Source organism: Callithrix jacchus, chromosome 6, assembly GCF_049354715.1.
Source record: "Callithrix jacchus isolate 240 chromosome 6, calJac240_pri, whole genome shotgun sequence".
Lineage (NCBI taxonomy): Eukaryota > Metazoa > Chordata > Mammalia > Primates > Cebidae > Callithrix > Callithrix jacchus.
In genome coordinates this window covers 50,602,531-50,625,555 of record NC_133507.1, presented here as the reverse complement: position 1 = coordinate 50,625,555, position 23,025 = coordinate 50,602,531, and the positions used below count along the sequence as shown (strand labels likewise).

Below are 23,025 nucleotides of genomic sequence, written 5' to 3'. Positions count from 1 at the left end.
CTGAATCATCCAATTTAGTTACTTACACTGATCAAATTAGCTGAATGATCAATAAATCACTGGTTATGTGTTCTGACCTATTATGTGTCTATTTTGATGAATGAGTGATTGAACCATTATATATAAGAATTATTTTCCAGGTAATTGAGCTATTGGTCCATTGTAAATCTGATCATTCTACACTAAGACTGGTCAAGCAGCCAGACCCAAAAACTCAGGCCAACCAGTGACTCTTGCTTTACTTCTCTGCTTCCAGTAATAGTTGTATAGCCTATGTGATTAATTTGTACATGTGGCTATTTTTTATGGGGGGTGTGTGTGTGTGTGTGTGTGTCAACTAGGCAGAAATAACTCAGAAATCTAAGTAGGAGTAAGAGTAGTAAAAGATGCTCATTTGGCCACTTTTATACCAAAATTTTCACTATAGTCACCTAGCATCCTCAAAATCCAGGTACCTAACCAGTCATGCCCATCTCTAGGCTCCTGCCTCATTGCTTGCCATGCTTCAGCCACAAGGGCTTTTATTTCCATAAATCTGCCAAGCTACTTTTGCCCCTCCCAGTTTGGGCCTAGTTCAAAATTCCTCTTTCAGGTCTCACCTTCAATGTCCCTTCTTCAGAGGAGATTTTCTAGATTACATAGTCCAAATTAGCTCTACCTCCGAAAATAATTTGATAACATTCTGTAAACTCTATGACATATATCACAATTAGTAAAGGTATCTCTATGTAGCTGTTATTTAATACCTGTTCCCTACACACACACAATTGTTGTTGGTTCTATTAGAACACAGACTGGGTCTGTTGTCCATTGCTAACTACCTGGTGTCTAGCATAATGCATATTTCTTCAATAAATAAATGATTCTAAGAGGGATCTTTAACTTATGACAACCTAAGGATTCATTGAGAATTACTGAATGTTTTCTACAGTGAAAATTACACATTATATGGGTCACATAAGGTCATATTCCCAAATCTGTTTTCATCTCCAGATCATCCACTCTAAGAAAATGAAGATCATCTTTTACCAGAGTACCTAACAGGGAAGAGTCTATTCTGTTTTGGATCCTCCACTGTAAAGGCTGTTTGGACCTGGGTTTCTATCTTGTTTGGGGACCCTATGGTGCAGTGGTTCAGAGCCCAATCCTTTAATTCTGGATTTGAATCCAGGGTCTTTCATTTCTGGTAGTGTGATACTGAACAATTACTTAGCTTTCTGGAGTATCTCTAAACTGAGGCTAATAATATTTGCCTCATATAATTCTATGAGAGTTAACTGTAGTATTGCATGTGAAGTGCTCAGCATTGTGCCTGGTACATGGCAATAATAAATGGTAGCTGTTTCTCATTATTTTATTATTGAAGTTATAGAGTAATTTTTGTAATCTGACATTGTGTTTGCACCCCTTTTGGATGCCATGTTATTTCTATGGCTCTGTACTCAACTCTTTGAGGCTATGGGCAAGGTGTTATAATTTTCCTTGAAGCAACAGTCCAAACTAGCTCTTTATTTTATACAAACTTGGCTACTTCTACATTTCTGATGCAGCATTATCAAACATTCTTCCAGGCCATGAGAACCTCATCTTGTTTCCCAGTAATTTCACAAGGGTTGCCTTGAAATTATAGAAGAGTATTTTAGCACACTGAAGATGTTGTGTGTCCATTAAGACTATTTTCTCTTTAATAGTTGTATTTTTAAATTATTTTTCTTTTGAAATTTTTTCTTCCCTTGTCCTCTGTGTCTTATTACCCTCTTGTTTATCCAGCTTATCTGGTAGCCCCTTTTCTGTATTCTGCACTGACTTACAATCTTCATGCTACCTACTAAATATGGCTGTTTCTCAAGATTCTTTTCTCAAATAGACTTTCTCTTCTCACTACTTAATTCCTCAGAAACCTCGTCTATTTCCAAAGTTTCATCTATCATCCATCATCTTAGCAGATGGTTTCCAAGTGGTTGTCTCCAGCCTTGGCCAGTTTTCTCAACTACCACTTTTATTTTCAATCATTTGTGGAACCTCTCCACTAAGTTTCTCATTAGTGGCTTAAAGGCCCAAACTAAGTACTCATTTTTCATTGCAAAATTTCCCCAACCACCATAAATGTACCTTTTTGATATTTGTTTTGGAATCTTCCCTGCCATTTGGGTCTGAGAATTTAAAGTCAACTCTAATTACTTTCTCTTTCTCAATTTAATTGTGTTGCAAATAATAAAAATTATTTCTCCACTCAGTTATTCATTCATCCATGTAATCAGTATTTGTCAAACGGCTACAATACTTGAGTCAATGTGCTAAATGCAAGAAATAGAGTGAAGAACAAAAATTTTACAGGTACAAGTATTAATGGAGGTTATTGTCTTGTGGTAGAAGACAGACAATAATCACACTATTATATAAATAAACAATTAACTTACATTTTGAGAAGTGCTAGAAAGGGAAGAACCCAAGAGTTTGGATGTGACCTAGTCTGGAAGGTCATGGAAGGGTTCCCAGTGTTTGAACCAGATTCTGAAGGAAGAACTGGAATTAAGTAGAGAAAGAGAGAAGGGATCATATTCTAGGCATGTGCAGAAGGAGAGCACTATACTTATAATACAGACACACTGTCTTTCAGTTCCCCAGAGAACAACAGAGAAAAAAAACAAAATTTGAGGTGTATAGGGAGTAATCCATACAAGTTTGAATGTAATGATTTTAGATTTTAAACTAAAAACAGTGAAAAGGCATTGTGGATTTTTTTGCAGAGGAATGGCATGATTATATTTGTGTTTCAAAAATATCGCTATGACGTCCAGGTGGAGAACAGATTGTGAGAGATCAAGAGGGGCCTTTGCATGGTCACTAAGGGGGCTTTGCAAGAGTTGAGATGAAAAATAATGGCAGTTTGAACCAAAATTGTAGTGGTAGAGATCTAAAGAATCAACCTGAGTAGAGAAATATTTAGGAGGTAAAATCTATAGGACTTGGTGATGGATTGAATGTGGGGTAAAGGTAAGATGTGGCAATGAAAGCACTCCCTGGATTTGGTTCTTTCAACAGATTCAGTGTCAGGCTGCTGTAAAGACATACCTGAGACTGGGTAACTTATGAAGAAAAGAGAATTAATCAGCTAATGGTTCTGCAGGCTGTACAGGCTTCTGCTTCTGGGAAGGCCTCAGGAAAGTTACAATCATGGCAGAAGGCAAAGGGAAAGCAAGCACATCTTCACATGGATGGGAAGATTGTTTTTGAGATAGACTCTCACTCTGTCATCCAGACTGGAGTGCAGTGGTATGATCTCAGCTCACCACAACTATCAGGTTCAAGCAATTCTTGAACCTCTGCCTCTCAAGTAGCTGGGATTACAGACATGCACCACCACACCCAGCTAATTTTTGTGTTTTCAGTAGAGACAGGGTTTTGCCATGTTGGCCAGGCTGGTCTCAAACACCTGGCCTCTAGTGATCTACCTACCTCAGCCTCCCGAAGAACTGAGATTACAGGCATGAGCCACCACTCCTGGCCTCTCCTTCATGTTTGAAGGATATTTTTGTCAGATAGACTATTCTAGGGTAAAAGGCTTTTTCCTTCAGTACTATCAATATGTCATATCACTCTTTCCTGGCCTTTAAAGTTTTCACTGAAAAGTCTGCTGGCAGATGTATTGGAGCTCCATTGTATGTGATCTGTTTATTTTCTCTTGTGGCTTTTAGTATCCTTTCTTTATTTTTGGTCTTTGGGACTTTGATGATTAAATGCCTTGAGGTAGTCTTTTTTGGGTTAAATCTACTTGGTGTTCTAAACCTTCTTGTACTTGGATTTTGATGTCTTTCCCTATGTTTGGGAAGTTCTCTGTTATTATGTCTTTGAATAAACTTTCTATCTCTATCTCTTTTTCTATTTCTACCTCCTCTTTAAGGCCAACACTTCTTAGATTTGCCCTTTCGAGGCTATTTTCTAGATCCTATAGGCACACTTCAGTGTTTTTTATTCTTTTTTCTTTTGTCTTCTCTCTCCATGTATTTCCAAATAGCCTGTTTTCAAGCTCACTAATTCTTTCTTCTGTTTCATCAATTCTGCTATTAAAGAACTCCAATGAATTCTTCAGTTTGCCAGTTGCATTTTTCAACTCCAGAATTTCTGCTCAATTCTTTTCAATTATTTCAATCTCTTTGTTAAATTTGTGTAATATAATTCTGAATTTTTTTCTCTGTGTTATCTTGAATTTCTTTATGTTTTTTCAACACCGTTATTTTGAATTCTGTGTCTGATACTGTTTCTAAAATTGGTGACTTGTGTCTTATTTATTCATTTGGTGAACTCATGGTTTCCTGGATAGTGTTGATGCTAGTAAATGTTTTTTGGGCATTGAAGAGTTAGGTATTTAGGTAGTCTTCACTATCTGGGCTTATTGTAGCCATCCTTCATGGGAAGACTTTGCAGATATTTGAAAGCACTTGGGTTTTGTGATCTAAGCTGTATCTGCTTTAGGGACACCCCAACCCCTAAAATGCTGCAGTATTTGCAGACTCATAGAGGTACTGCCTTGATGGTCTTGGACAGGATCTGGGAAAATTCTCTGGATTACCAAGCAGAGACTTGTTCTTTTTCCTTAATTTCTCCCACATATGTAGGGTCTCTCTCCATTCTAAGCCACCTAAAGCTGGGGGTAGAGTGATAAGCACCCCTGTGGACACTACCACTATGACTGTGCTGGATGAGACCTGAAGCCAGCATAGCACTGGGTCTCACTCCAGGCCTGTTGTAACCACTCCAGGACTACTGCCTATGTTCACTCAAGGGACTTTACAATCAGCAGGTGGCAAAGCCAACTAGGTCTGTTTTCTTCCCTTTATGGTGGTGAGGTCCCCAAGTTCCAGGTGGGTACAGAAGTGCCATCTGTCAGTCGGGTACTAGAGTCAAAACCTTAGAAGGCTACCTGGTATTCTATTGTATTGAGGCTGGGCTGGCACTCAAACCACAAAATACAGTCCGTCCCATTATTCCTTCCCTTTTCCAAAAGCAGAGGAGCCTCATCTCATAGCCACCATCACCTCAGACCATGAAGATTACTACCAGATTTCTGTCAGTGTTTCCTTAAGGCACAAGGTCTCTTAAGTTAGCTTGTCATGAATGCTGCCTGGCCTGGGACTCACCGTTAAAGACAGTGGGCTCACCCTCTGGCCCAAGGTAGGTTCAGAAATGCTATCCAAGAGTCCAGGCCTGGAACTGGGGACCCCGAGAATACACTCAGTACTCTACCCCTCTGTGGTCATGCTGATACCTAAGGTGCAAAACAAAGTCCCCTTTACTTTTCCCTCTGCTTTTCTCAATCAGAAGGAGTTTTGCCCTGTAGGTATCACACAAAAATAAAATAAATATATACAACCACTTAAAAATAAGAAAACTTTACTCATATGAAATATCTCTAAAACCTATTGCTAAATAGAAAAGGCAAAGTGCAGAATATCATATGTAGTATGTAGGCACTTGTCTAGAAATAAAAGAAAGAAAAAACTACACATATATATATACATTTGCTTGATAGGCATGTAAACAATCTCTGGCAGGATATACAAGAAAGTGAGAACTCATTGCTGAATCTGAGAGGTAAATTTTCTCTGCTTATTTTTTATACCTTTAACTGTGTGATTATTTTACCCAGATTTTTAAGAATTTAAAAGAAATAATTTAAAAGAAACAAAAGAAATTATTAGCTAACTGAACATGAATGAAATTCCATCAAAATTATGCATGATTTATGTTCAAAACTTGCAGATATGTGGAAAATTATAAATATTGGTTAAGAAAACCATGTTTTTGAAGCCTTTCTGATTGGTCGTTGGGATTTGATTTTGAACCCTTTTCAACTGTTTCCTGGTTGAGCCTCCTCTTCTACATTGCCTCACCCCGAGCCTCTCTACTATGCACACACAGTTGGTTCTTCATACAGCAACCAAAGCGATCCTTTAATAAATAGAAGTCAAATGTGGTTGCTCTTCTGATTTAAAACACTGCTGTGATTCTGAACCTACTCTAAATAAAAGTTAAAATTCTTACAGTGGATATTTGGTGTTCCCTGAACCTGAAGTACTCTTCTCCAGGTATCTACCTAGTTAACTCCCTTACTTCATTCAGGTCTTGATGAAAATGCACTCTCAACAGAGTTTCCTTGATACTTAAAGTGGCACGTTACACTATTGTCTACCCCTTACACATCTTTATTTTTTATAGCACTATGTAACATATTCATAGGTATATTTCTTATCAGTTAAAACTATCTAAAATATATATATATATAAATTTATAATTACTTATCTATATCCCCATATTAGGACTCAAGTTTCTATAGATCTGTATCCCACAACACTTAGAGTAATGCCTAGAATATAATATGTATTCAACAGATATTTGTTGTATTAAAGAATGGATGGACTCTCAGTGTTATGTTTCTGCTTTTAGAATATTTTTCTCCCTCTGCTTTATATATATACACACACACACAGACAGACATGTATATGTATATATATATATATATACATATATATATTCTCCCTCTGCTTTATATATACACACAAACATATATATACATGCTATATACATGCCATATGTACACATACACATGCCATATACATATATGTGGTATTCAAGTTGTTATCCTCTACATAGGATTATAAGCTTCTAGAAGCCACAAACCATGTCTTCTGAAACACCTATTACATGATACATAATGAAACATTGCTAAATAGAGTTGAATTAAAATAATTCATATTGATGATATCATATATTATATGACAACTATTGGTGAGTAGAACTTTTAGACAATATCACACAGAATCAGAAAATGGAACCCACTAGCATCTTCTGATTCTATTAAAACATTTTAGGTTTTATTGATGAATCAAAGTAATAGATATTATTTTTGTTTTGCCTCCAACAGACCAATATCTTATATGTGAGGAAGGTTGACCCAATTAATTTTGAATGAAAACTTCTAGTTTAATCTGGTGCTTTACTATAAGATGGTCTTAGCATGACTCAGATGGGCTAAGCGACTACTGAAGGTGTGTTTTCATTATTTTCTCTCAGTTATATTTGTGTTTTGAAGGTATCTGTTATTAATCTTCACATTTACACATTCCACTTAATTTTAAATTATAAAATCCCTTCTAGGTTTTAATAATTGGTTTAGGATTTTGGAGTATGAATTTTACAAAGACCTATTTTGTTAAACAGGTTTTCAAATGAGTAATGATAAGTAAATAATATATTAAACATATATAAAATATTACTAATGCTATTCTTTAACTAATTCTCTGAGTATTGTACTTTCAAAGTTACTTTGCCACTTTTGTCTACATTAAGGATATTGTTTGTCAGACAAAAGGAGACACAATGCAAATTCTAATTTTAGATTTATTTTGTGTAATTTATGCAAATTTCCTTATGCGGAACTCAAAGTAAATGTAATACCTTCTGGATTGATTAAAAATTAATGTGTGGACACCTGGAAGCCTAATTTAAAAGCCCATCAGAAGGCTTGAATCAGTTAGCTATAGAGTTACAGCTTCAATGTGTAAACTTGAATCATACTGCATTACTTATCATTGGGTAACAAAAATTGTTTTTCTGAAGCATACAATAGCATTCTGTTTTCCCACTGAAAGACAGCAGCACTCTCAAGCACATTAATAACTATAAACTCTGAAATATCCTCCTTTATATTTCAAGGTAGCTGAGAATTTTCAACTAAGATTTCCCAGTTTAAGATAAATTAATTTGAGGGAAATGGGTGACTTATACTTTTAAATACTTTTAGGAAAATCATAAAATAAATAATTCAAAAATAGTAAGTAGTTATTAATAAAATATAATATTTTGTGTCATATTATAAAATAAAAGATGGACAGGCATGGTGTTGCATGCCTGAAATCTCAGCACTTTGGGAGAGCAAAGCAGTAGGATCACTTGAGACCAGGAGTTTAAGACTAGCCTGAGCAATATAGCAAGACCTTACCTCTCCAAAAAAATTTAAAAAAAATAGCAAGGCATTGTGGCATGTACCTGTAGTCCCAGCTACTTGGGAGGCTAAAGCAGGAGGACAGCGTGAGCCCAGGAGTTTGAGTTTGCAGCAAGCTGTCATGGCCCCTCTGAACTTCAACCTGGGTGACGGAGTAAGACCCTGTCTCTAAAATAAGTGAATAAATAAATGAAAAATAAAATATAATATCCATGTGTTTTATTAAATCTGTAAAGTTTAGGACTTCTAACAGGTGAGGTACCTATAGACATAATTCTTTGAGAAAATTAGATAATTTTATAAATTATGATGGTTAGCATTATTTCATATTTAAGATTATGTTAGTAGACAGAGATCTCATTTTCTTACTCTGGCATAATAGAGAATATAATTTATCAAGTGCATTCTTCATGAAGTTTGTGATTTGTCCCCTCTTATGATTTGAGAGAGTGGCTAAAGGCATGCTTTGCCAGATATCATTTACTTCATCTTGCCTACCTTAAACTCTAGTGCATATACTAAGAGTTTACACATATATTTATCATTAAATTGACTCAGATATTGATCCTAATTCAGAAGGCAAAGTAAATATACCTTTCAGAAATTCTAAAATTGTAATATAATGTAAATGGAGAGTTAAGCAGTCTTGCTTTCTTAACATAAGTATTTCAGATACTTTTTGCTGAATTCTTAAATAAATTATGATGATGTTAAATTGTAACACTAAAAAAAATCATTTTGTTACTAGTTACCTATGTTGAAAAATTCATATAAACCTACTTCCATTAGGTTGGTGAGGGAAAAATCTTTTTCAAAATAAAATCTCTATAATTTACAGTATTCATTCATATAATTAAGGAACTGATCATCTGAGATTAGCTTTACCTTGGCACATATATAATAAACTTATTTATAAAAGAAGATAATTTTTAATTATGGCTTGATTTGAAATACAGAAGAGAACTGGAGGAGAGAGAGGATAAACAGAATTGAACAAATGAAAAGATCTGTGTTCGGATCACAGCTGATACAGCCAAGCTTCAACAATTGTCTTGCGTATGCCCTGTGCTACTTTACCCTAAACTGGTAACTTAGAGTGCCAGTGAATATCTAGGCAAAGAAATGTAGATTGCTGGGAATCATCTAAAATTAATAATCTGCCTTCTAGTAATTGAAAGGGAAATGTAACACTCACTGGGAAAATGAGGCAAAATTTTATTTACTTGAAACTTCATTGTAAGAAATGATTTTATTTTTTTAAAACAATTTTTTTACTATATTCCAGCTGATTTTTTGACTCAAACTGCAGCATCTTTCTAATTTATCATGTAAATTCTGTCATATTTATTTGATCCATTTATAGCTTCTCTATGTTTCTGTGTGTAATTCATTCCACCAGTGAATCATGGGCAAGAAACATGAGCATCAAGGCTCTTAGCTGACAAATAAGCACATTTGAAAAATTACTTTCAAGTCCACTAAAGATCTTAGCATTTTAAGAAGCAAATTAATTTGCCTACATTGAAGTTTTTTGATAATGTGATTGAATATATATATATATAATGTTCCTATACTCAAATAGTGGTATTTTAAAGCAGTTGTAACCCAAGAACTCTCCTTCTATCTTATAATAATTGATAGAATCTAAATTGGGCCCAAAGAGAATTAGCAGTCTAGAGTACACATCATTTTCTTCTTTGAAAGCGACCACTTTCACTTTAGTAACACAGAAGTATTTGGAGTTGATGGGGTTTTATATATATATATATATATATATATATAACCAGTAAATATAGAATGTCATAGTCACAACTCTGGCCTGGTACAATCCAGAAGATACTACTAATATTGAAATATATGTGAATAGTGCTCTGCAGAGTTATGCAATGTGATGGCCCTAGACAGGCCACAGCAACTGACAGTGTTTCTCTAGCCATAAATTAGCAATTAGCAAAGACATTGTCTTTTTAAGCTAAAAAGCTCATAATAGTTATTATTTTGTCTGGAATTTTTTTAACAGATCCCAATAGATGAGGATTAAATGAAGTGAATATCAAAGCCCAGTAATATGTCATTACTGATATTTCATGCCTTACAATTGGAAATATCAGCAGAAAACCTTACTAGCAATCTTTGGATAAGTAAGCCTTTTGGTTGGGTATAGCTTATGCTTCCTATATTGTAGCTTTGTCTCAGAGTGTGTGATCTTATGAATGTAACAAGTATATGCAAAAAGCATTGTAATAGTAAAAAAGTTTTATCTTGAAACAATGATTCAAGTAATTATTTAATTATTACTCAGTAAACTTTAGTCTGTTTCTTAGTATATTTAACTATAGCATTTTAAGTGCCTTGCTTTTATCTCAAAGAATTATTAAGGGCTCAGTACAAATAATTTAATATAGATTTATAGTATGGAGAAGAGGATAAAATCTGTAATGTAAAAGCAGTATCTTACATCATAATCATTTTCTTTTTTTTCTTTTTTCTTTTTTGAGACAGAGTTTTGCTCTGTCACCAGGCTGAAGTACAGTGGTACAATCTTGGCTCACTGCAACCTTCGCCTCCCAGGTTCAAGTGGTTCTCTTGCCCCAGCCTCCTGAGCAGCTGGGGCTACAGACACATGCCACCAGGCCCAGCTAATTTTTGTATTTTTAGTAGAGATGGGGTTTCACCATGTTGTCCAGGATGATCTCGATCTCTTGATCTTGTGATCTGCCTGCCTCAGCCTCCCAAAATGCCTACAAATAGAATATTTGATGTTTAAATTGAAAACACTATGTTTCTGTGATACAAGGACCATCATTTTCAAGGTAGTACAATGTAGAGCCCCTTCCCTATTATTCCCTTTATGTCTCTAGTCTAGTGAAGCTGAAAAGCGTACGTGCCCAGGAAACACTGTATAGTACACAGGACTCAGTGCCTTGGCACATATTGTTCCCTTTGCCCATAATACCTCCATCTCCACTCTGCCACATCAGATCCCTACCTTTGCAGCAGAACAAAGCTCTGAGCTTTTCATGGAGCTTCCTTGATTTCCTTCAATCTGAAGAGATTTACCTCTCCTCTGACTCTCATATTCTTTATTTCTTGGTACCTCCCATTTTACAATTACACCTTCTGCTTTGGATTATAGCTATTTGTATGCTTGTTTTTTCTTCCAGCCACCATTCTTGCAAGTAGAGGTCTTTGTTTTTAATCTTTTACAATACCTAGCCCATGGCAGGTACTAAATAATTCTTTGCAAAATAAATCATCAGGTTTCCCCTTTGTTAGTTTAGCCTGTTTTATGGTAGTTGATTTGACATATGTTGTATTTGGTATTTTAGTATATCCGGTTTTTCTGAAAATTAGCCGACCTCTGCTATTTCCCTTATAACTCTACTTAACATGTTGAAATCTAAGGTGTCAGGAAAAAAAGATGCCAGTAGTTTTAGTTATGCACTTTCTTTAATTAAGGGAACAGTTCTAATTACCGTTTTTTTTGAGACGGAGTTTCTCTCTTGTTACCCAGGCTGGAGTGCAATGGCCTGATCTCGGCTCACCGCAACCTCCGCCTCCTGGGTTCAGGCAGTTCTCCTGCCTCAGCCTCCTGAGTAGCTGGGATTACAGGCACGTGCCACCATGCCCAGCTAATTTTTTGTATTTTTAGTAGAGACGGGGTTTCACCATGTTGACCAGGATGGTCTTGATCTCTTGACCTCGTGATCCACCCATCTTGGCCTCCCAAAGTGCTTGGATTACAGGCGTGAGCCACCACGCCCGGCCCTAATTACTTTTTAAAATGCAAAAAAGATTGGTTCTATTGGTAAATAGATAGGTAAATACTTTTGCCAGAGCCATTACTTTACCCCAGTCACTTTGTGAATTTGTGCTTAGACTGTTTTTTCTATACAAAGTGAGCACAGTTTAATGTCCTCATGCAAGATCTTAGCCATCTCTCTGAAGTCCAAATTAGGACAATAAGGTAAAAATTAGTCCAAGCACAGTGTCTCATGCCTGTAATCCCAGTACTTTGGGAGGCCAAGGTAGGCGGGTCATGAGGTCAGGAGATAGAGACCAGCCTGGCCAACATGGTGAAACCCCGTCTCTACTAAAATACAAAAAATTAGCCAGCTATGGTGGCAAGCACCTGTAGTCCCAGCTACTTGGGAAGCTGAGGCAGGGGAATCACTTGAACCCAGGAGGCAGAGGTTGCAGTGAGCTGAGATCACATCACTGAATTCCAGTCTGGTGACAGAGCAAGTGTTTGTCAAAAAAAAAAAAAAATGAAAAAAAGAAGACAATGAAGAAATAAGGTAAAAATCAATCAGAAATGAGACCACAGTGAATTTTAGAAGTTTTTTGGTTAGTTTTTTTTAAAAAAACACTAAGATATCTCATTCTTTATCTTTTTCTGTTTGGACCAGTGGGGTTCTAAGAGATGTAAAGGATTTGAGAAAGTGAAGGCCTTTAGCAACAAAGGTTATTAATGGAAGAAAACATTCCAAGTTGTCATTTCCTGTCAAAGCTATTCCTCTATCAGTGGGTGGTCAGGTAACTACCAGAGTGGCCTTAAGAGAAGAACCTGTATGCTGATGAATTTTTACATGAAGGTCAGTGTGGTGGTGGTTAGGGCAACTCTTTCTAATTCTGGCAATTCTTGTGAAGAGGTTTCTTTGGTCACTGTCAGTTAGAGGCACAGCAGCACTTTAGGAGGGGAAGCAGAATGCAAGTCATCAGTGCTAGACAAGTGTGTGTCTACTAATTACTCACTAGGTGTAAAGTAAGTCATTAGCCAACCAAGTTTCTTAGAAGTGACACAGGAGCCATTGTTGATGGGCTTGATGTGTGTTGCCTAGTTTATGGGTTTCCTGGCTCCTGTCCTTGTTTCTTTCACTCCTCAATTAAGAAAATTCCTAGATAATGAAGTCAGGTTAATCTTTTGCTACTTAACAGTGTCTCAGTTTCACTTGAAGATTTGCCCAGCATTTAGAAGCTGTTGACACTGCCTCAGACACAGTACAAGTGATAGCAAAGTGCCGCTACTAAGAATACCACAGGAGAACTGGAAAGATGCCAAATATAAGGAAGTGGCACTTGCCATTCTATCTTTATTCCACAGTCTTCCACCCCATTTTTCCCAAACAATAGTCAGTAGAAGCTAAAAAGCCTTGCTGCACTTCTCCTTCTGGTCCTGAACTCAAAGCAGAAGTGGATCATGGCTATGGAAGGAGAGTTTTTTCCATCTTGACCAGTGAAGTGTCACTTAGTTGGATCTTTACCCCAAGTGTTAATTGATGCTGCTAACTTTCAGCACTGATGCCAAGAAATAGTAATGAGGAAATGACACTCAGTTTATTTTGTACTTGGAGGTTTTATTTAGAGAACCATATGTTTCTTTAACCAAAGGGCACTAAAGTAACACTGCACTATTTAGTGTACTTGGAAAGATGAGTTTTTAGCAGGTCTCCTGATACCTTGTAGAAATTGTTATATACCTAAAAAGTGGAACTATTTTTTTTTGAGACAGAGTCTTACTCTGTTGCCCAGGCCAGAGTGCAGTGGCACAATCAGGGCTGATGGCAGCCTCCACTTTCCAGGCTCAAGTGATCCTCCTACCTCCTCCCCTCAAGAAGCTGGGACTACAGGCATGTGCTAATTTTTTTGAATTTTAGTAGAATTAAGGCCTCACAATGTTGCCCACATTGGTCTCATACTCCTGAGCTCAAGCGATACTCCCTCCAGGGCCTCTGAAAGTGCTGCACTTACCAGCACTGCACCTGGCCTAAACAGAAGGATCAGAATCCTGGTGTTTTATACTAGCATATTTCCAATGAATTATGTATTTCCTACTCATAGCAATTTCTATACAATTAAGCTATAATCCTTCTCTGAGTCATTAAAAGCAGCATGCTTTGTGTATATATTTTTTACTTCTAATAAAATTATAATTTTAACTTAGTGTAGGTATTTATATGTATAATGTGGTTATATAATTAAATAGAGGTATGCATGTAAGCATTTTATATCTATCATGGCTTTTCTGCCCACATGTGTGGCTTTTAATAAGTTATGTAATTTCTCTATGCCCAGTTTCCTGTTTGTAAAATTCTGATCAATAATACCTATTGCATAGGATATTACAAGGATTAAATGAGCTAAAACATGTAATGCATTTAGAATTGTGCCTGAAACAGTACTTAGTAATATTAATCATTATTGATGACACTCATGAGGTGGATCCAAGATGGCTGAATAGGAACAGCTCTGGAGTGCAATTCCCAGGAGAACAACGCAGAGGGTGAGTGATCACTGCATTGCCAAACGAGTTATTACTGCCCGTAGACCAGGAGATTCCTAGGCTGAAAAGCACCACTAGTTTCCAGCATGGCTGTTTTAGCCAGCACAGCAGGTCTCCCCACAAAAACTCACAGTAATCTGAGCAGCTGTTTCAACCGGCACCTGAAACGCCTGGGAGACAGAGCCACCCATTCAACCGAAAAAAGGGGTGAAACAGGGAGCCAGGTGATCTGGCTCAGCAGGTCCCACCCCCACAAAGACCAGCAATCTGAAATGCTCTAGACTGAGAGTTTCACAGAAAATGCAGCTGGACCCAGGACAGTCCAGCTCTGTGAGGAGAAGGGCATCTGCCCTTCTGCTGAGGCAGTCCGCCATTACCAAGTCAGTCTGCCATTACTGAGGCAGACTGCCATTACTGAGGCAGTTCTAATTATACCTCTATTTAAAAAAAAAAACACAAGGAAGTTCACACAACAGATAGGCAGAGCCCACGGCAGCTTGGCAACGCCTCTGCTGGCAGATTGTGACTAGGCTACCTCCTAGCAGGGCAGGGCATCTCTGATAAAAGCAGCACATCAGGAACTTATAAATAAAGCCCCACATTCCCAGGACAGAGTACCTGGGAAAAAAGGCAGTTATGAGTTCCGCTGCAGCAGACTTAAATGTACCTGCCCAGCAGCTCTGAACAAAACAACGTAGCTCACAGCTCAGCACTTTTGCTCTTATAAGGGACAGACTGTCTCCTCAAGCAGCTCCCTGACCCATGTATATCCAAAGAGATACCTCATAAAGGAGCACTCGGGATGACATCTGGCAGGTATCCTTCTGGGACGCAGATAACAGAGGAAGAAACTGGCAGCAACCCTTACTACTCTGCAGCCACCACTGGTGATCCCCAGGCAAGAAGGGTCTGGAGTGGACCTGCAACTGTCCTACAGCAGAGGGACCTGACTGTTAGAAGGAAAACTAAAAAACAGAAAGAAATAACTGCATCATCAACAAAAAGGACATCCACTCAGAGACCCCATCTAAAAGTCACCAACTACAAAGACCACAGGTAAATAAATCCACAAAGATGGGAAGAAGCCAGCACAAAAAGGATGAAAACACCCCAAACCAGTAAGCCTCTCGTCTCCAAGGGATCACAAATCCACACCATCAAGGGAACAAGGCTGGATCAGGAATGAGTCTGATGAATTGACAGAAACAGGCTTTAGAAGGTGGGTAATAACAAACTTCTCTGAGCTAAGAGAACATGTTCTAAGAACCTTGTTCTAAGAACCTTAGTTTCTAAAGAAACTAAGAACCTTGAAAAAAGGTTTGACAAAATGCTAACAACAATCAACAGCTTAGAGAAGAATGTAAATGAATTGATGGAGTTGAAAAACACAACAGGAGAACTTCACAAAGCATACACAAGTTTCGATAGCCAAATCGACAAAGCAGAAGAAAGGATATCAGAGATTAAAGAGCAATTCAGTGAAATAAAAAGAGAAGGCAAGATTAGAGAAAAAAAGAATAAAAAGAAATGAGCAAAGCCTCAAGAAATATGGGATTATATGAAAAGACCTAATCTACCTTTGGTAGGTATACCTGAATGTGACAGAGAGAATGAATCCAAGGTGGAAAACACTCTTCAGGATATTAACCAGGAGAACTTCCCCAACCTAGCAAGGCAAGCCAATATTCAAGTCCAGGAAATACAGAGAACACCACAAAGATATTCCTCAAGAAGAGCAACCCCAAGGCACATAATTGTCAGATTCACCAGGGTTGAAATGAAGGAAAAATGGTAAGGGCAGCCAGAGAGAAGTGAGGATCACCACAAAGGGAAGCCCATCAGACTCACAGCAGATCTCTCAGCAGAAACCCTACAAGCCAGAAGAGAGTGGGGGCCAATATTCAACATCCTTAAAGAAAAGAACTTTCAACCCAGAATTTCATATCCAGCCAAACTAAGCTTCATGAGTGAAGGAGAAATAAAATCCTTTATGGACAAGCAATTGCTCAGAGATTTCATCACCACCAGGCCTGCCTAACAAGAGATCCTGAAAGAAGCACTAAACATAGAAAGGAACAACCAGTATCAGCCACTCCGATTATGTACCAAATGGTAAACAACATCGACCATGGAAGAAACTGCATCAACTAATGGGCAAATCAACCAGCTAGCATCAAAACAGCAGAATCAAATTCACACATAACAATATTGACCTTAAATGTAAATGGGCTAAAGGCCCCAATCAAAAGAAACAGACTGACAAATTGTATAAAAAGTCAAAACCCATCAGTGCACTTCATTTAGGAAACCCATCTCACATGCAAGAACACACATAGGCTCAAAATAAAGGGATGGAGGAAGATTTACCAAGCAAATGGAGAGCAAAAAAAAAAAGCAGTAGTTGCAATCCTAGTCTCTGATAAAATGGACTTTAAACCAACAAAGATCAAAAGAGATGAAGGACATTACATAATGATAAAAGGGTCAATGCAACAAGAAGAGTTAACAATCCTAAATATATATGTACCCAATACAGGAGCACCTAGATACATAAAGCAAGTTCTTAATGTCCTACAAAGAGACTTAGACTCCCACACAATAATCATGGGAGACTTTAACACTCCACTGTCAATATTAGAGAGATCGAGACAGAAAATTAACAAGGATATCCAGAACTTGAACTCACATCTGGACCAAGCAAACCTAATAAACATTTACAGAACTCTCCACCCCAAATCCACAGAATATACATTCTTCTCAGCACCACATCACACCTACGCTAAAATTGACCATATAATTGGAAGTGAATCACTTCTCAACAAATGCAAAAGAATGGAAATTATAACAAACAGTCTCTCACACCACAGTGCAATCAAATTAGAACTCAGGATTAAGAAACTAACTCAAAACCACACAACTTTATGGAAACTGAACAACTGGCTCTTGAATGTTGACTAGATAAACAATGAAATGAATGCAGAAATAAAGAAGTTCTTCCAAACCAATGAGAACAAAGACACAACATACCAGAATCTCTGGGGCACACTTAAAGCAGTGTCTAGAGGAAAATTTATAGCAATAAATGCCCACATGAGGAGGAAGGAAAGATCTAAAATTGACACCCTATCATCAGAATTGAAAGAGCTAGAGGGGCAAGATTAAAAAAACTCAAAAGCTAGCAGAAGACAAGAAATAACTAAGATCAGAGCAGAACTGAAGGAGGTAGAGATACAAAAAACCCTTAAAAAAATTAATGAATCCAGGAGCTGGCTTTTTGAAAAGATCAACAAAATAGACAGACCATTAGCCAGATTAATAAAACAGAAAAGAGAGAAGAGTCAAATAGATGCAATAAAAAATGATAAAGGGGATATTACCACCGATTCCACAGAAATATAAAGTACCATTAGAGATTACTACAAACAACTCTATGCACATAAACCAGTAAACCTGGAAGAAATTAATAAATTCCTGTACACTTGCATCCTTCCAAGCCTAAACAAGGAAGAAGTCGAAACCCTGAATAGATTAATAACAAGGGCTGAAGTTGAGGCAGCAATTAAGAGCCTACCACCCAAAAAAAGTCCAGGTCCAGACAGGTTCACAGCTGAATTCTATCAGACATACAAAGAGGAGCTGGTACCACTCTTTCTGAAACTAGTCTAAACAATCCAAAAAGGGGAAATCCTTCTCAAATCATTTTATGAGACCAACATCATCCTGATCCCAAAACCCAGCAGAGACTCAACAAGAAAAGAAAATTTCAGGCCAATATCCATGATAAACATAGGTGCAAAAATCTTAATAAAATACTGGCAAATGGACTGCAACAGCACATCAAAAAGCTTGTACATCACCATCAACTAGGCTTCATCCAAGGGATTCAAGGGTGGTTAAACATATGCAAGTCTATAAATGTAATCCACCACATAAACAGAAACAAAGACAAAAACCACATGATTATGTCAATAGATGCATAGAAGGCCTTCAACAAAATTCAACAGCCTTTATGCTGAAAACTCTCAATAAACTAGAAATCGATGGAAGGTATCTCAAAATAATAAAAGGTATTTATGAGAAATCCACAGCCAATATCATACTGAATGGGCAAAAATTGGAAGCGTTCCCTTTGAAATCCAGCACTAGGTTGCCCTCTCTCACCACTCCTTTTCAATATAGTATTGGAAGTTCTAGCCAGAGCAATCAGGCAAGAAAAAGAAATAAAGAGTATTCAATTAGGAAAGGAGGAAGTCAAATTGTCTCTATTTGCAGATGACATGATTGTATATTTAGAAGACCCCATCATCTCAGCCTAAAATCTCCTGAAACTGATAAGCAACTTCAGAAATATCAGGATACAAAATCAATGTGCAGAAATCACAAGCATTCCTATACACTAATAACAGACTTAAAGAGTGCCAAATCAAGAATGAACTGCCATTCACAATTGCTACAAAGAGAATAAAATACCTAAGAATACAACTTACAAAGGATGTAAAGGACTTCCTCAAAGAGAATTACAAACCACTGCTCAAGGAAGTAAGAGAGGACACAAACAGATGGAAAAACATTCCACCCTCGTGGTTAACAAGAATCAATATTGTGAAAATAGTCATACTGCCCAAAGTAATTTATAGATTCAACACTATCCCCATCAAGCCACCCATGACCCTCTTCACATAACTGGAAAAAAAACACCTTAAACTTCATAGAGAACCAAAAAAAGAGCCCACGTAGCCAGGACAATCATAAGCAAAAAGAACAAAGCTGGAGGCATCATGCTACCTGACTTCAAACTATACTACTAGGCTACAGTAATCAAAACAGCATGGTACTGGTACTAAAACAGAGATATAGACCAATGAAACCAAACAGAGACCTCAGAGGCAAAACCACACATCTATAACCGTCTGATCTTTGAAAAAACTGACAAAAACAAGCAATGAGAAAAGGATTTCCTGTTTAATAAATGGTGTTGGGAAAACTGGCTTGCCATGTGCAAGAAAGCAGAAACTGGACCCCTTCCTGACACCTTACACTAAAATTAACTCCAGATGGATTAAAGACTTAAACATAGACCTAACCTCATAAAAGCCCTAGAAGAAAGCCTAGGCAAAACCATTCAGGACATAGGCATAGACAAGGACTTCATGACTAAAACACCAAAAACATTGGCAACAAAAGCCAAATTAGACAAATGGGATCTAATTAAACTCCAGAGCTTCTGTACAGCAAAAGAAACAATCATTAGAGTGAACCAGCAACCAACATAATGGAAAAAAAATTTGCAAATCTACCCATCTGACAAAGGGCTAATATCCAGAATCTACAAAGAACTAAAACAGATTTACAAGAAAAACAAACCAATTCAAAAGTGGGTGAAGGATATGAACAGACATTTTTTAAAAGAAGACATATGAGGCCAACAAACATGAAAAAATGCTCATCATCACTGGTCATTAGAGAAATGCAAATCAAAACCACATTGAGATACCATCTCACTCCAGTTAGAATGATGATCATTAAAAAATCTGAAGACAGATTCTGGAGAGGATGTGGAGAAATAGGAACACTTTTACACTGTTGGTGGGAGTGTAAATTAGTTCAACCATTGTGGAAGACAGTGTGGCAATTCCTCAAGGAACTAGAAATAGAAATTCCATATGACCCAGCAATCCCATTACTGGGTATATGTTCAAAGGATTATAAATTGTTCTAATATAAAGACACATGCACCTGTGTGTTCATTGTGGCACTGTTTACAATAGCAAAGACCTGGAATCAATCCAAATGCCCATCCATGATAGACTGAACAAGGAAAATGTGGCCCATATACACTGTGGAATACTAGGCAGCCATCAAAAACGTTGAGTTTGTGTCCTTTGTAGGGACATGGATGAATCTGGAAACCATCATTCTCAGCAAACTGACACAAGAACAGAAAATCAAGCACTGCATGTTCTCACTCATAGGCAGGTGTTGAACAGTGAGAACACACAGACACAGGGAGTGGAGCATCACACACTGAGGTCTGTTGAGAGGGAATTAGGGAGGAACAGTAGGGAGGTTGGGGAGGGATAACATGGGGAGAAATGCCAGATATAGGTGACGGGAGGATGGAGGCAGCAAACCACCTTGCCATGAATGTACCCTAAAGGGCAATTTTATATATATAAAGATTTTTTAAATGACACTCATTTTACAGTATGACAGCCAGAACAAGAAGGCAGAACTTGGTGTTCTTTGACCTCACTGGGATAACTCAAATTTTGGGTGCAGTGGGGCACACCAGGAGATTCCAATTTTTTACTGTGCTGTACAGGTCCAAAATATGGGCCATAAGAACACCATGAGTCTAATTTTAGGGTTACAAATAAATATTAGCAAATAGGCAAATTCTCAAATACAGAATCCATAAATAAAGATCAACTATATCTGTAAAAAAAATTAATCATTATTATAGTATTATATTACATTATCAATTTTTAATTTTTATTTGCATACTTTCTTAATGTATAACTACCAAACTATATTAGATGGATTTAAACATTCTTGGTTGGTAATAAATAAAGGCCATCAAATAATTTTATACTTTTCTCTCCCCATGGTATTTCTTCCCCAACTTGACAGAGAACAACATGAGAAGTCCTTGAGGAAACCAAGTACGAACAATGTAGTGTCAATAAGATCTCAAAAGATACTTATTCAGGGAGTTAGGGACCGTGTATATTCAGCACAAGGCTATATACCTTGGGTGATCTGGGTTATATGCTAGGGAAATCACTAGTGTGTCCAAAACGTATCCTTGATTACACTACTACCAAAGCAAATTTTTTTCCCCAACCACTTCCCACTCTACAAGAAATAACACAGCAGAATCAGGGTACATTGAAAAACAGACTGTGACATGAATCTGTAATCAAGCTTCCACTCAAAAGGGACAGCAAATACATGGATATGATGTTTAACTCACTTCATGACCCTTAAGACTTGTGATTGTATCATCCATAATGTTTGACATGAACAAATTCATCATCATCATTTATGAGCTTAGGATAAAGTAGGGTTATTCCCAACCAAGATCTGGAAGTAATGCTGGCATTGAAATGCTGCTCACCATCACCAGTTCTGCTGAACTAGCTATCGCTGGATGTCTGAAGATAGCAAAGCAACATGTCCTGGTGAGCTAGAGCGAAACAAGCAGGAAAGGCAGAAGAAACACTTCCAACAACACACAAAAAGCAAACTTAGATGGCTTAGTCTAATCATGACATGTTAGAAGAGTGCTTCGTCTCTAGTAGTTAGTAGTGAAATGGTTCCACTTAAGCAAAGGGCATAAGCAGGACTGATAATACCTAAGCCTTCAAGAAATTGATGATATTATTATAATGGAGAATATTATATTCATATTCTCCATTAGTGATTTTACCAGAAGAATCATATATTCTCTCTGCTGCCTTCCTTTCTGTGTCACCTCTTTTCTCTCATATTCAGTCCAACAAACATGTAATAAATAGCTGCTGCAGAAATCTTCCCCATTTGGAATTTGTGTGTATCATCATGCTTCTGCTTGAGAATCTCACCTCAGTGGTGACCTCCTCTACATAACTGCACATCTAGTTTCCTTGACCTCATGTTGTTGATGTTCCACCAGGAGGCCTATCTAAGCCCCTCTCCAGCCATGGCCATCACTGTTCCAGCACTCTAGCGTCAGTCCTTTCCTTAGGCCTGCATCCTCCAACCAGAAACGTACTCTTCTCTACCAGTGTAAATGGATCCCTTTCCTGAAATCTCAAAAGTTACATGAATAGAAAGGTTCATATAATCTTCTTCAAACATATATAAGTATATAAAGAAAACTGATCTTTTTTAAAGTTATTATTTCTTTAGAAATTCCCTAACAAAAGTTCAACTTGCTTTACATAAGATTTATTGTTCATTTCACTTTTACAACTAAGCTAATATACCATATATGTTTAGTTTTGTTTCTTTTCACCAAATGCATGTTTATATTTTTTCTGTCTTTTCAAAATATAATTCAAGTGAATATACTTAGATTCCTGTGTTAATGTGTATATTAATACTAGATGCCAATAAGATAAAAGCCTTGTTGTTTAGGCAGAGAGAATTTTCCAAATGTCGGTAAGTTGACTACATGTTTTCAAGGCTTGTTGTAATTTGTTTTTGTGTTTTGTCTTGCTCTTTCTTTTCCTTTTGATCTAGTACTGAAGTTACAGTTCTATATATGCTTTGCATATAAATGAATTTAACACTATTCACTAGGACTTCATAATCACATTTGAGTTCAGAAACAAGAGTTTGTTTCTACCTCCTTTGTGGCTTATATTATCCATTCTTGTAACTGGAATCATCAAAACGATGCATGAAGTGCATGTAGATCTCTCCAAAAACTTCAGTGTCATTTTTCACTCAATATCACCTATTAACCTGTTGTTTTGTCACACCAGTTGGTCTCAGAGCCCAGAAGAAAGTAGACATGGCAAACAGGATTTTAGCTGAAGGAAAATGACTGAGGAAGGTCGTACCCACATGCATGGGTAGGACACTCAAAGCTGCTGCTCCAGTCAGTGTTTGAAAAGTAGCCGCAGTAGGCACTGGTGGGAGGGCACTGATGACAAAGCTCACCTTCATCGCAATTTTGCCCTAATCCCTTTTTCCACTCATATGCCTGGTTTTTTAAAGATGCAGGTCCTTTGTATTATATAGGCGGTTTTGA

General features: G+C 37.3%; 1 protein-coding gene across 17 annotated transcripts in view; it reads left to right on the top strand.

Annotated features, from left to right (window-relative positions):
• ZNF385B (zinc finger protein 385B) overlaps positions 1 to 23,025 on the top strand; it is a 400,251-nt gene that overhangs the window by 338,767 nt on the left and 38,459 nt on the right. The gene's annotated exons all lie outside the window — the stretch shown is intronic.